The sequence below is a fragment of the Crocodylus porosus genome, unplaced genomic scaffold (assembly GCF_001723895.1).
Source record: "Crocodylus porosus isolate Cpor-Errol unplaced genomic scaffold, CroPor_comp1, whole genome shotgun sequence".
Lineage (NCBI taxonomy): Eukaryota > Metazoa > Chordata > Crocodylia > Crocodylidae > Crocodylus > Crocodylus porosus.
In genome coordinates, this window is record NW_017728886.1 from 45,097,814 (window position 1) to 45,113,117 (window position 15,304).

A 15,304-nucleotide genomic window follows, 5' to 3' on the forward strand; every position below is an offset into this window, starting at 1 on the left:
ATGATTTGTTGGCCGTGAATTCCCACCCATCAGTTGGTTATACTTCTTGATAGTTCCTGACCCTCTACTAAGAACTACTAGCCAATAATAAATTTCCGTTAATAAATTGTTCACCAGGCATCACTCACTTTGTCACTGAAAATAATTCAAACAAAGAATGCACATCAGGAAAAGTACGGATGGATGAGCAAATAATCATTGAGCACCCAAAGCATTTATCTGTCTACTTAATGGAAAAGTATGTTTGCTAATCCCCCAATGTATAATCTTCTGAAACCAAGCTGGAAAAGAACCAGTTCTGAAAGTTCCTTAATTCCAGCTGTCCTACTTGGCCTTAACCATTGGTTGATGGTTTCTGAGGCCAGGTATTTTGTCTGCATAATAGATGATGGTAGGTACCTATGTTTGGCATGCACATCACAGATAAAAACCATAAGCTGGATCCAACCTATAGACCTGGACTTTTAGTGGGCAATCTGGTCCATAGCTTCATATAATTCCAAAGGAAAGCCCTGCTTCCTGGTAGTCATAAATTTCTATATCAGAAATCCAAACAAACCAAGGAATCACCTCTAGAAATCCCTCTACAATACACTAGAAAAAGACAATTAGAAATTTATGTCCACAATTCACTACCATCCTTTAGGTTGGGTATACCCCTGGCAACATGCTGAATGTCATCTGCCAGTGACCCAGGATATCACCATATGGGAATCTAACCATGGCAGAATGAATAATGAATAGAAAACTTGCTGTGGGCTGACCCTTGAGAACAAAAGAGGTGTGTGGGTTGTCCAGGAATTAATCTTAAGAAATATCCACATGAAGAAAAAGGGAGCCCTCAACAGTTATGTAGGATGTTCATCAACCACTGCAAGACGCCATTCAGTACTGATGGGCAATACCACAGATCACTGACTGAGCCCAACCACTTTGATCTGTCTCCAGGAACTAAAGATGGCACTCCACCCACATATACGTCTGTGGTCTGTAGTGCACTTGCATGGCCCTTTCTTCTGCTTCCCTAGATGACTTAGAAATGTCAGATGACAGAAAGAATGCAATGGTAAAAGCTGCCCTTAATAAGTTACAGACAGTTGCTTTGGCTTACATTGTTTCCCTTTTCTCTAAGAGGAATCTTCCCTTATATTCCAGCAAAAAAATGATTCTATTGCCATCCCCCATGTTTGTGCAGGAAGCATGTGCCCTGCTGAAACACCCAACAAAGCTGTATTTTGATCCTTGGAAAGGCTCCCACATTTGTAGGGCAACTAACAGACAGTGAGTGAATGGGAGTGATGTAGTTAAGCTGAAATTCTTAAGTATGTTTCACAGGGGTTTTTTTTGGAGATTATGGGCTTCCTTGAGATACAAATTTCCAAACCAAGTCCAAGTACAGATGCTGTGTACATTGACTTAACAGATATAGGTAATATGCAAAGTTCCCCAGAATGAGAGCCTGTAGACAATAACAGTAGGGGCCACTTTTCTCCTTCCTGCCATCATCAGGCTTAGAAGCATTCCAGGAAAGGACAGCTTAGACCAGGGGCGGGCAATTATTTTGGGTGGAGGGCCGCTTACTGAGTTTTGGCAAGCCATCGAGGGCTGCATGACAGGCAGCATGGGGCAGATAAATATTAATTTTCTAAATTTTTTAGGGGTCCCACGGGCCAGATAGAATTGCCTGGGAGGCCACCTCTGGCTTGCGGGCCATATTTTGCCCACCCCTGACCTAGGCACTGGTTGGGGTACCTCTATACTTAATAACCCTACACTGGTACATTCACTAGGAAGCTGCAGAGAAGCATCCCTAACCTGATCCCTGATGCTGTATGATACATTTCCTGGACTCTTAGGTAACAGTGAGGGGAAACAAGATTTCCATCAGGATAAAGGCCAATGTTGTGGGAAGTCATATGCATTTCTGCCCTATCCTTGTTGCATTAGGTGGGTTTCCCAACCAAAAAGTTGTTTTTAAATTTGTCACTCTCCTTCCTCAACCTCTGCCCAATTCACCTTCAGGGTGTGGTGCCACTCAGCTACTCGCTGTGTTCCATGTATCCTGTAAACACTGGTTATATGGAGCCCTGAGCTCCGCAAGGTTCCTCCTGTCCTCTGGTACACAGTGACAATGAGGATATTTCCTGACTTAGGTTGAGGAAGAAACATGTAGATAGAAAACTGGATATGCTTCACATGGTTTCTGTTCTCTACTGTATTGTGCCACAGGGAGGGCAGACAGGTGAGATGAAGCTTTGACCACAATAAGCATGAAACTCTATGGAGCAGAATGACTGCTGAAGGAGCATGGAGAACAGAGTTGCTTCCCAGCAGCCCTGGCCACTGCAAGTTGCAAGAGTTGCCACCAGAGATGGTCACAAGCAGTGGAAGCCTGGAATGGGAGTGGAAGCCAGTGGGAAGACTCTTTCTATGATGGTAACCAAGCCAAAGCAAAATGACCACTTCTTCAATTCAAAATTCTGTGCGGACACAGCAGGAGTAAAAAAGTCTACCACACTCAAACCTAACGGCTTTGACAGTACCCCACTATGTTATAACAATGAGCAATTAGCTTTATCAAGGGCCTTGACATGACAAGAAATAAAATGGGAACTTTAAAAATAAAATAAAGCAAGGAGGTACATTTGTTTGTGTTGATGATCATGTATTTTAAATGTATTGAAAATTTAAAAATAATATTAGATTTTCTAGAAAAATCCCTGAAATTAAAGCCAAATGCCAGATTCTGCTCTACATGATACACTGTAAGAAATAAAAATGTATATCTTATAACTCCTCCCTGGTTAAAAGAAAATACACAAAGCTTGCACATGAGAGAAACACATGGGTTAACAGGTGATTTGCAAACATTGTGGGCCAAATCTTTGGCTGATGTGAACTGGCATAGCTCCCATGACATCCATGGAGCATTATAAATTTACAACAGCTCAAGAGCTGTACCTTTATTATTAACACAGAGATGTTTGATAATACTGCTTACAGAACAGAAGGGAAAGACAACCTAATCAGAAGAAATGCTGCCCAAATACAATTTATTTTTCTCAATATGTGGATGCCATTCCATGAAACATTGTAATAATTGGTTTTTCTGGACTGAGACACTCATTAGTAACAGCTACAGTTAACGGATTGGAAGAATGCCTGAAGATGATGGATGTGCTTTCCGAGAAAGTAGGTTTCTGGTCATTTTCCATGGCAGCTGTAAATTTAAAAATAATATAAAGTTAACCAATGGTTGAAGCACAGAATTCACAAATACTACACAACTTCTGACTTGTTCATTAATCATCTTAAATTAATTTTAAAGTGTTATACATAATAAGCCAAAATCTGCCCTTGTGTCTGTCATTGATTAAATAGGGAAAACCAAACATACATACAAATGGGGAATTTAGCGCCGCATTTTCTGTTATATATATGTCCTTTCATATTAGTCTTCTGATGGAAAATGGTCAAATTCCATTATCAAATTTGTCCTGACTATCCTTAGTTATCGTGGCAAATAGGGCTGAGAGCATCTTCTCCACTTATTCCCTAGAATCTGCAGAATCTCAATGTCCTCCAGAGTAAATGGATCTTTTGATCTGCCTAATGTCCACATATGAGGCTGCACATAGCAAAAGGAGATGTGTTTTGGCACAAAATAAAGACATTTATCAAGTGCTGAAAATCCTCCCATGCTACAGTACTATATTTCCCAAGCAGATTCCGAGCTAATTGAAAGCACTACCCTTTGATGAAATAATTTATTTATCTAGGCCTTTTTTCCAATGAGAAGCCAATAAGGAGCTGTCTCTGATGATGTTAATAAACAAAACCAAAAGAAACAGTTGCAAATCAAAGCAGATTCAAATGTCCCCCCAAAATAAAATAGTGATTTCTGACTTTCTCCACAGAATTTGAAAGTAGCAGGTCAGAGCTCCAGCTGGTGTAAATTAACATATCTCTATATCAGTATTTCTCATCCTTTTTAGATTCAAGGCACCCCTTACTAGACTCAAAGCACCCTCCTTAAACTTAAGGCACCCCTCAGAAAATGCCAGCTTTTAGCTTTTGCTTTTTTTTTTGACTATGGAAAAATAATAGAGCAATTCCTCTGTTTGAAAGAACTCAGAAAGCCCACAACAGAGCAGATATTTTTTATACTATGGATTCCTATTTGTAATCTCTGAGTTTATCTTATAAATTATGTGTAGGTGTTTACACACATAACAGTGTTTGTATTAAGCAGCACGCCACGACACCCTGAAAAGGATCTCATAGCATCCCAGGATGTTGCGGCACGCTGGTTGAGAATCACTGCTCTATCTATTCATTTGAACTACACTGATTTACACCATTTGCCTACATATCACACTAAATGAATTTCCCCCTTCGTGTGTTATTTCAGTTTTTGATATCAGTGTAAATAGATATTGTCTATGTAATAGACTATGTCTGTAATTAGATACTCCACCTGTTTCTACCCCTTTATTTTCAGATGACAGTGCATGATACAACATTTTCTAGAACTTTTTATAGAAAATTTTACTGGAAATTTTTATCACACATTTTACATGCCTGAAATATATACTTAGGGTTTAAAAAATAGGCCTTAGCTTATTAGAAACAATTTTCCCTGTCTTGCATTTCTTGGTTATATAGTTTTGGCTTCTTCTTCAGAAACAAAGTCCATGTATGTACTTCCTAATGCTAAAACTGCAATTATGTAGTAGTTACACTGCATTTACACTGTAATTACACAATGTTTATTTTTATTCATGATATTACTATTAATTTGTATACCCAGATTACAGGACCCAATTTTGCAACACTGCCTCTACAGTGTCATATTTTATGCATTTTCAGAATCAAGATATGTATACTACTGTGAAATCCTGTTTTCAGCTAGTTTACTGTTTGGTTGGATTTCTTTTGTTTATACCCCCAGAGGGTTTTTTTTTCCTTTATCTATTCGCACTAAACACCTAATACTCAATGCCCATAAAGTTCATTTCCCTGTTATTTCATTATAGTAATATATATTTCATTTTCTTAGTTACTTTGCAGCATACTGACAAAATAGTCATCTTGATGTCAACTGTATTTGGTTTTTAGCATGTACAATACAGCAACTTTCAGCATGAGCTATTAAAATCCCTTAGCTTTGATGTCATTGTGGCTTTACCTTTTTTGCATTTTGTAGATTATATTAATGTAAGTTTCTTCCTCAAATATCTGAGACTAGAAGTTAATGTCTAATTATGTTTATGTAATTACTTGTTTAACTGCATAAGTGCCCCTGTTCATCGTAACTCTATGCTCTGGACCATATCATGTTAGTGTGCAACATAGTTTAATATATTGTTCATTGCTTTAATTCTGATTAATTACCAGATACACCATGAGGTTCACTTGCAGCATCACTATAGCTATTTATTTTATGTGGAAAGCATCTGGACACTGCAGCGAAGAGCAGAGATATAAAACGTAGAGAGAGAGGAAGTTAAATTGCCATTGGGGGAAAAAAAAGGCTTCTCCGCTGAATTAGAGTAGCTTCATGTTGCTTTCATACAAAGAGTTTCTAAACCCAAAGTGCCTGGCCACAGGAGAATCATACCAACACAGCAGGGCCTTGGATGGCATAGAGCCACAAAAGTGATTCTTATGCTACCCCAGTCCCTGGCTGGGGTAGGGTCCACGGCCACATGAAAGGAAGCGTGGCAGCCAGATAGTGGTTTGGAGTGGTTGACAGCTTGTGCAAATAGAGGCTGCTCTAATTTGTGCTGGGGCACAAGCCCAGTGCAGAGCGAAGTCAGTATTAAAGAAATGCAAAAGTGATTGAAGGAGTGTTGGCATCATAAACACACCAGTCACCCTACCTGTGCCAAGTGCACCTCAGACTGAGCTGTTGGCTAGGACCTCTTTAAATATTTTTCCACCCAGATATTTTTAAGATTGGTATAAAAATTATATTGCACCTTTTCCATTAATTATTATGATAATAATTAAAAGTAAGTATTCTGTATGTTACACGAACATAACTCCAATTAAAAAGAAAGGACAGGATATCCCAAATGAAGAAAATAAACATTTCTGTATTGGTTTGGACTGACAGATCCTTCTCCTAATCTTTGGAACATTTCAAAGTGTTTGATATAATCTACAAGAACTGGCATACTCTTACAATTAAAATATATGCAATATCTATGACATACTAACTGGATTAAGAATAGGCTAACTGACATATCTCAGCAAATAATTATCAATAAGAAATCATCTTCAAATGGAGGTGTATGTAAAGGGGTCCCCCGAGCATCAGTTCCAGGGCCACTGTTGTTCAGCATTTTCATCAAAGAGCCAAAATACTTCCAAGTATATATAAAATGTGAGGATAACACAGAGAATGGTGGAATAGTGAATAGTGTTGAGGATTGGACAGTCTGGATTGCATTGTTAGCTGGGCCAGTAAAAGAAAATACATTTTAATATAGTTGGATACAAAATTAGGAACTAGGAATTCAGGCCATATGTTTATAATGTATATGGAAAGCAGCAACTCTGAAAAGGATCAAGGGATGACAGTAAGCAATCCTAAGAACCTGAGCTCCCAGTGCAATTCTATGGCAAAAAGGACTGAGAAAACCTTGGATGTATAAACTGCAGAATATGAAATAAGCAGAGATCTATGTCCCAGAATGCAGCAGGGTAAATACCATACTAGAATATTGCCTATAGCTTTGGAGTCCACATTTTAGAAGGGGTATTAGAAGACTTGAGAGGGAGCAGAAAACAGCCACAAAACTTATTCAAAGAATGAGAAAAATGCTTTACAGTGAGAGATTTAAAGAGCTCAACCTATTTAGTTTATCAAAAAGATTAAGAGGTGACTTGATTACAGCATATAGTGCATTCAAAACGCACTAAACAGTTTTTTTACTACAGCAGAAAAAGGTGTAACAGGAACCAGTGTCTGGAAGCTAAAGCCAGAAAAATTCCAATTAGAAAGAAAGTATACATTTTAAACAGTGAGGGCGATTAAGCATTGGAACAAACAGGGAAGTAGTGGATTCGCCATGTCTTGATGTTTTCAAATCAAGACCAGATGCTTTTCTGGAAGATATGCTTTAGCAAAACACAAGGTACTGGGCTCAGCATAGGGATATCTGGGTGAAACCTAAGGACTGGGATATATGGGAAGTGAGGCTAGATGATCTATTTTTTCATTCTAGCCTTGAACTCTATGAATGTGAATCTATGAAAGTTACCAGATTAGGCTACATGTATTCATCCCCTCTGTAGCTGATTAATGATCTTGAAAAAAATCATCAATACTTAATTCTTGGCAAAAGCTTTATTTGCCTGGAGCAAGGGAAAAAGCTGGATTTTGCAGCTCTGGATTGAGGATAGACTCTATGGTTTACTTAGTTTAACACAATTGCTTATAAAGATCTATCTTCCAAGGATGTAGATTATCAGTGTCTGATCCTACCTCCAGGACTGTTATGAAGTAAAAAGTCCATCAGCATTTTAAAAGAGTGCAACAATGCATATATTTGCATCAGTTTGCAAAACCATACATTTGTCTTGCTACACTCCACAGTGTAAGCTAGATATCAAGCACTGTTTTTGTTCTATACCATTCTGAGGTAAGAGTCAGTCAAGGAAGGGGATTAACCTTAAGTTAGAAACTATTAACAAAGGGCAATCTCAAAAGTGTTACCAGTATATATTTATTGAATTACACAGTGTAATAAAGAGTGTGCCTCTGTGCTAAATTTAGAAAAGATTTTACACCAAGTAATATCTTCAGACATGTCCTGCTTCTGTCAAATCTGACAAAACTGACAACGAAGTAATTAAATAGGAGCACTCATCACTCCCCCTTCCTGGAAAAATATTATATTTCATGTCTTAGAAACCTGATGGGCCAGATTCTTATTTCAGTTACACTAGCATCATTCTGGAGTAACCCCATTCACTTCAGACTTCCAGCAGCACCACCAAAGGAAAATTCTGTCTCTGCTTTTCCACAGTTAGAAGAAATAATTCTGTTGCTGCTTGTAGAGCTAAATAATATTGAGCAGTCACTTCTGAAACTTTTGGCAAAGTCAGACTACAAAGTTGTTTTTCCTTCAGACATACTGTAGCTTCGATCTGAACCGCTGTCATGTCCAACCAGTGAGAACTTTAATGACTGTGTAGCTATTTAGTAGGTCTTTGCTGTATACTACAAGAAGCTCAGGAGGAAAGCAAAAACAGACAGTACAGAGATTGGCCAGGCCATGTTATGTGGTTGACAGTTACTTAGCATAGCAATTAGGATGATATGATTCAAACCACAGAACATTTTAATACATCAGATCCCCAACCAAACCACGTGTCATGCAGTCGACCTTGATTAATGGTATCAGCAGCTTTTTGAATTTTATAGCTATGCATCCACCCTACCCACCTCAGAAATCAGTGAGGACTAAGATACCAATCCAGCAACCAAATCTAGTGGCACAAATGTGGTTGTAGGTTCAAGGCCTAAAAGTTGTCTCTGTGTTTTCTAACTGTGTTCAGCAGGCTAATTATAAATACATATTATGTTATTTGATCACATACCGGTCCACCCCTCCCCCCACCCATATATACACAAATACTCCTGTTGTTTCTGCCTAGATTGGTCTAGCTGCAAATATCTTAGTAAGCTTTTAATTCAGTATTTTTTAGTGAGGACCTAAAGTTATTTTCTGAGAAGCATTTTGGTTGTCAGCGAGCACATCTACACATGCACCCCACTGTGCGGTTGGTACTGCACGGTCCTAGAGGCACTTGGGTCATGCAATGAGCTACTGTGCAGTAGTTTGTTGATACTGCGCAGTAGCGGTGGCATCCTGGGTAGTACCCATAATCCTACGTCACCGTAGCAACAAACTGTGCAGCCGTAGCTTGTCACTGTGGTGACATGGCATCTCATGTAGATGTGGCCAGTCAGTACAATTCACCACAAAGTCCATATCCTAGAAATACAGACCCTGGCCATACCACCGTTCTTATAAGATGTTGAGCCCCCTCAACAATTGCTAAAGCCCATGCATTTGTGGGAAAAGAGGACATAACTAGAGAGTATAAGCAAGAAACAAAATAGCAGCTACTCTAAGCAGCATGACCCTACTTCACTGCCAATTTTAATTTGTTTAAAAAATGGAGATGAGTTAATGATTGCCAAATCAGCACTACCATCCTCGTACTGGAGGAATCCCAAAGAACAGGCTGTATCCAAGGATGAGGCAGCCAGGAGGCAATTACACTGCCACTGCTGCCAATAAAGAGCCTCCAAGGAGTGTAGAGGAAATCATCAACAAATCTGGCCAGAGTTTGTATGGGTTTTCAGCCTCCCCTCATTTTCTTGGCACTGCTTTTTGCTGTTTCTGTATCCCCACCTGTCCCCTGGACCAACCTAAAAGTGTGGCCAGAACAATGCATTTTAAAAGCTGTGTAAGTGTTTGATTGCTTCCTTCTGTATATTTTTATTCAGGAAGGAAAGTAAAGAGGTCTGTGCTAAGAAATAATGTTATACATTTGCTAGAAGGATAATTTCTGCTACTGTAGTTGTTTTAAAAAATATTTTTCTGCTTTGGCATCTAAACCATGATTGCAATATCTGAGCTGGAAAGCAGCTGTTGTTTCTGAACATGGCTGTAGTGAACACAGTTCTCTCCCATTGTAACCAGCCAAGTTGTAGGAATGCAGTGAAAATGTGGATACAATTAAGACAGTGCAAATGTTTGGTTGATGTTGTTGCCACAGTCGGCAACAGTCCAATCTTTTAATTTTTTTGCTATGTAAATTGACTTCATTGGTCCAACAGAATAAATTAACCTATGACAACTCAGAATTTTCTGCCTCTTAGTGTTTATGCATTTTGTAACCAATACACTTCACATGTAAGTTGTCTTTGCTTTCTTTTTGAGGTGACTAATGCATGAAAAGGCTTCTTCCATGAAACAATAGAAATTGTACTACAAAGAAGTGAACAAAGTAGTATTTACACTTTAATAGTTAATGCAGTTCAGCAGCTAGTCATGGCATCTCTGCTACTAAGGTATTCCCCTTGAGTTGTTAACACTTCTGTGATGTGTTCTCATACAAATAGCTTTTTGCTTGCAGAGTGGATGTCATGTTATTATGAAGGAAATACCTTCATATTTTGGTTTCTAGACAAAATCCTGCAGTCTTGTTGGAAATTATTTATGGGTTTCATGTATAATGAGAACCATATATTGCTTTACTTCAAGACAAGATTAATAGAATATGTTAATACATAGAAACTTACCCAGAAATAGACATCTCTCCTTAGCATACCATGTTCTTCAGCAGAACACCCAAGTATCAAAACCAAGTGTTATAACCACTATACAAAATTAAAATTACCCCACATACTCCTTCCCTATACTTTCAGCATTGGTGGACTAAATTCTTCCATTAATCTAGGCGCACGATTATTCTCTCAACCATGTAAGACCAAAAATTAAACCTTGCCCACATCAGCCAATTGGCACAGGTGTCTGAATCTTAAATTAAGCAACAAGAAAAAACCTCAAGTCTGTGCAAGAATGTATTGGACAAAGTGTCCAAGTGATAAGAGAGCCATCCAGTGGACCATAGAGAAACACATCAACCATCACATCTAAAATAGAAAATATCCCTAAATAAGTCATCACATTCTATATTGACTGTTCTGAGCTTCCCCTCATACTCCTACCATACTCCGTGTCCCACAGGTTAATACAGCACTGGTTTATGGAAAACCGGTGTCGTCATGTGAGCAAAACCCTAGTCCCTGGCCCTATGGTGGCATTATTACCTATTCTTAAGAGCATACGTACCAAATGAGAGCACCACAGCTGCACATTCTAGGAAACAAATTGCACCACTCCTCCTATGTCAAGAGATAACAATAGGCTCAGCTAAGCTGGGAGCTTGCGGGAGTGTTTGTGAGAATTGCTGTAGTATAGGAAATAGAGTGCAGTTTAGTGCTACCTCAGGCATGTTCGAACTTGTAACATCTCTACTGATTCCAGGCAACACATTACCCCCATAATATGGGCAAACTGGAGGGAGTGCAGAGTTAAGCAACCAAAATCAATGGTAGGCTGGACTTATGAGGAAACAGTAAGGGTTAAATAAATTTAGTACCACTTATGATGGCTGCCTAACAGTATAACAATTTTTTCAGGGGAAGAATTATTTAGTGAGGCTATTGGCAATAAATCCAGAAATAATGGAATAAGGAGAAGGAGAATGCTGGCTGAATGTAAGAGGAACTTCCTGACAGGGAGGTACATTAGGTTGTGGAATAGTTTGCAAAGGGAAGTGATGGCAGCAAGATCACTAGAGCAGTTTACATTTAGAAGAGGCAAAGACAGATTAAGAAAATGTACTGCAAGGAAAAAAAAAAAAGCAGAGATGAGCTGACTCAACTAATAGATCTATTCCACCTCTAGCATTTATGCAGTTGGGTGGTTCTTATCCAGGCCTCTGTTGTACCTTTACAGCTGGGCTCAATACTGAAGTTAGCATTAAGGCCTCATCACCCCAGCAGTAGCTCTGAATGCTGTTGTGCTCAGCACCTAGGAAGAATAAACCCATTGATACATCCACCTATGGCTGCAACATATTATCTGTACAAATATACAGTCAGTTAGATATTGCACAGCAGCTCAAGGCCACTGACTTGTCTCCTCTCATCTCCTCCCTATTCATTTGTGGTGTCTTGTGTCCTAAAGGTTTCAGAAAGGGAGCAGTTCCTGCCTTCTGGAGAACACAAGGAATATAATTATTTCCCAGCCATGCACATTGGAGCAAGCCAAATGCCTGTTGGGTTCTCCTAACCTGGCACACCCAGGCAGCAACAGGAAACTTGCTGCTCCATGGCAGCAAAGCAAACATACATTCTGATCAACATGAAAGTTGATGGACCATCCTTTTCTCTGCGTAGAGTGTATTACAAAGGGACCTTGATCCTGCCTGGGATCTCTACCACATGGTAGTAGTAGCAGCAGCAGCAGAAGTAATGTTGTTATTAACAATAATGATAATAATAGCAGTTGGGCCCTGTACGTATCCCTTAATGCGTATCCATTATAAACATGGTCCCTGTATGTGTATCCATTATAAACATATCAATACACAGTTATTTTGCGTAAGTGCACAGGTCAGGGCTCTTTAGCTGTATTACCCACCCACACAACCCAAAGAAGGCAGGAAAATTATAGAAATATATTTCCTAGTCATTTAACAGTACCTTTTCAAATTACCATGACAAGGATTTTAGGAGTCTAGCTCCTAATGTATATTTATGTATTTATCTAATTTATGAGAATAACTTCAGTCAAATTACTTGAGATATTTAGAAATTCGCCCTTTATTCTATGAAAATATACCAAGTGCTTGAGATTTTCTAACCTGGGCAGGCGGGTTAACTCCTTGGCATGCTTTAGAGTCTGAAACAGCATTCTTACAACATGGATACCAAAAATATTTTCTGATTTAATTCATTATATTTATTTGTATACCCTGCTTTGGCACAAAATAAATGGGTCTGCTGTCACTGCTTGTTAATAAGATTTATTTGCAATAGTGCCCTACATTCAGTAGCTAGTTTCCAAACATGTAGGAAGGTATGGTCCCTGCATGTTTCATATGCAGTCTATGGACTGGGAGACAGATAATGGTCAGGGAAATTAAACAACAAAAGGGGGTTTCTCTGCAAATCAGTGAAGTTCATTATAGGAAGCACAGGAAATGAATAAAAAAGGAATTACAACTGGAGAAGGCATGGGCCTTAGGAACAAATATGGAGAAGTTGAATTATACATGTTGGGTTGCACAGAATAAATCATAAAGGAATCAGACAGCTTTGTTAACTTCTAATTGAAAGGAATCCTCCCTTTTTCCAAGATGCATGGATGGCTGTGGTCTAGCTCCTGTACATATTCCTTAAGTCAGAGTTCCAGAAAGAACTGGATTTTTTTTTTTTTTGGCAAAACTTAGGACCATTTCAGCATTCTGAAACTCTTCATGGCCTACCCTCTTTTCCCTGTTGGATTTTTTCATCCATTTTGATTGTGTAAGGTACAAGAGTCCTCTGGTAAAGTCCCTATGTTTAGACTTTAAATATATAACCAGTAAGGAACTGTCCCACTACTTGTGTTATGAAAGTCTCTTCGGCTGTAATATGCACTAATGCGGGCATCTTGAAATGACATTTGAAACCTGTCCATGCCGCTTGCATTTTTTCCCTTGTTGTCAAACTCACCATGCTGACTCATATCTGCAGCAAGAACATAATGATTATTCTAAAATGTCAGCTGCTGCTCTTTTCACCCCCACACAGAGCCAGATTTAGGATGAGGTTTCCCTAATGCATAAACAATTATTGTAATTGTGTTTTTTGACAATCAAGGTATCGCAGAGATGCTATTCTGTTGTAAAAACCTACATTTCCATGGTTGTAATGAACGGGTGGATCATATTGATCTATGTGTCTCTTGGTAGTTCACCCAAAAGGAAGTCAGTGACATACATATCTCTGCCAACATGTGTTTTGGCCATCAGAGGGTATTTGACAAGAGAAATAGCTAGCAGCATTATCATTTAATAACTTACTAACAGTAAAGAGCATTTTTTGAAGAAAATGATTTGAAAAATCCTGAAGATGCCTGCTTGATCAGGAGCCTGGCTGTACTTTTGGGTATTTTATATTGTTAATTTGTAATATAGTTTCCTTGCAATCCTTGTATAGAACTTGTCCTTTTGCTGATTTCCTCTAACATTCGCTCAGGTTTCAGCAAATTAAGGACCATTTCTCTGATAATTCAGTTATTAAACAGGTCTGTGCTATTCAGGGTCAGAGGTCCACTTGAGTTTAGCAACCAGTTAAATTAGCATGATTTAAGCACACCAGTTTCTATAACCAACAGCACTCAAGGGAGTGATGTAGCTAATATCACATCCAGTGTTGACCCCCCAGTACCTATTAACAACTGAGTAGACCAGAAGGATCTTTATCATGACTCCTGACTGAATCACAAACTTGCACATTTCTAGCTGTAGCAAGACAACAGATCTGCTCTGCCCCCATCCCCCAGCAGGCTGTGTTATCACAGGTAATGAAATGCCTAGTTAATGGATTCTCTCCTCAGGTATTTCGATGTGTGAATCAGGAATAACTACACTGAAATCACTGCAATTAGACAAGTGTGCACCAGTGCAAGGGAGAAAAGAAGCAGACCTGATGAACCTTATTCTGTATCTTAAAACCAGGCAAAGTATAACACAGGAATAAAGAAAAATGGGTAGAATGCTCTGTAAAGAAAAATGTAAAGGATAAATATAACTATAGTATTGCTGCAGCCTGGGTGAAACTGTGGGAGGTAGCTGCCTCCCTTCATTTAAGATGGAAGACACAGTTAAGCTCCATTACCATGACGGTGTTCTCCAGAGCAAAACACAGACACATCCAAAACCACTCAGGAATTTGAACCATGTGAATGTAGGACTTTGCTTGTATGTTGAGTGGGGAGAATGTGGTGTGGACACACACAAGAAAAGAAGCAAGATAAAATAGAGAAATAATCTCCAGACACAGCCAGAACAAGCAGCGAGCTGGTAAGTAGGTAGGCTCAAAAGCCTAGAGAGCTTTCTCAGGGGATCTGCCTCTAAGCAAGGAAATTGCCTCTGATTATTCAATTTCTACAATGTTGAGGGAAACTGGAATTTATACATTATTTGTAAATAAATAGGACTGTATTAAAGAGACTTGACTCCATCACCTATTTCCCTTCCTAAATGGAACAAGGTATAAGATTCTGAATTTTAGCTAACCACTTGGGTTTAAAGAGGGAATATTATTATAAGCAGGGAAATACACTAAAATAGTGACCCCACACAGAGCATAATCTCTCAGGATGGATCCAGAGAAAATGAGAGATTGAATACCATATTTTATCTAATTTTGAGGAATCAAATGTGCCTCTTCCATTTTCTCACCATACATACATAATTATTGCAACCACACAATAAATTAAAATATAGCAAATCTGGCAGCACATCTGCTAGCCAACCCTCCAGAATAAGATCTCCAGTAAAATAAATCCAGTGTCTTGCTCCCAAGACTTAAACCAGGTCTCATGTATAAACCTGAATAACTAGGTAGGCTTTCCAGGGCATCCCTTTGAGGAAGTGAGTACTGGAGCTGAAGGTCCCCCAGTAAGAATACTCCACCTCCAGATCTGACCCCAAGGGACTATCT

At 38.9% G+C, this 15,304-nt stretch overlaps 1 long non-coding RNA gene across 3 annotated transcripts in view; it reads right to left on the reverse strand.

The window, feature by feature from the left end:
• Positions 1-2,948: 2,948 nt before the first annotated feature.
• LOC109309063 overlaps positions 2,949-15,304 on the reverse strand; it is a 43,097-nt gene continuing 30,741 nt past the window's right edge. For all 3 annotated transcript variants that reach the window (XR_002100774.1, XR_002100775.1, XR_002100776.1), the window contains one exon: positions 2,949-3,220. This is a non-coding gene — a long non-coding RNA (uncharacterized LOC109309063). The remainder of the gene's footprint in view (positions 3,221-15,304) is intronic.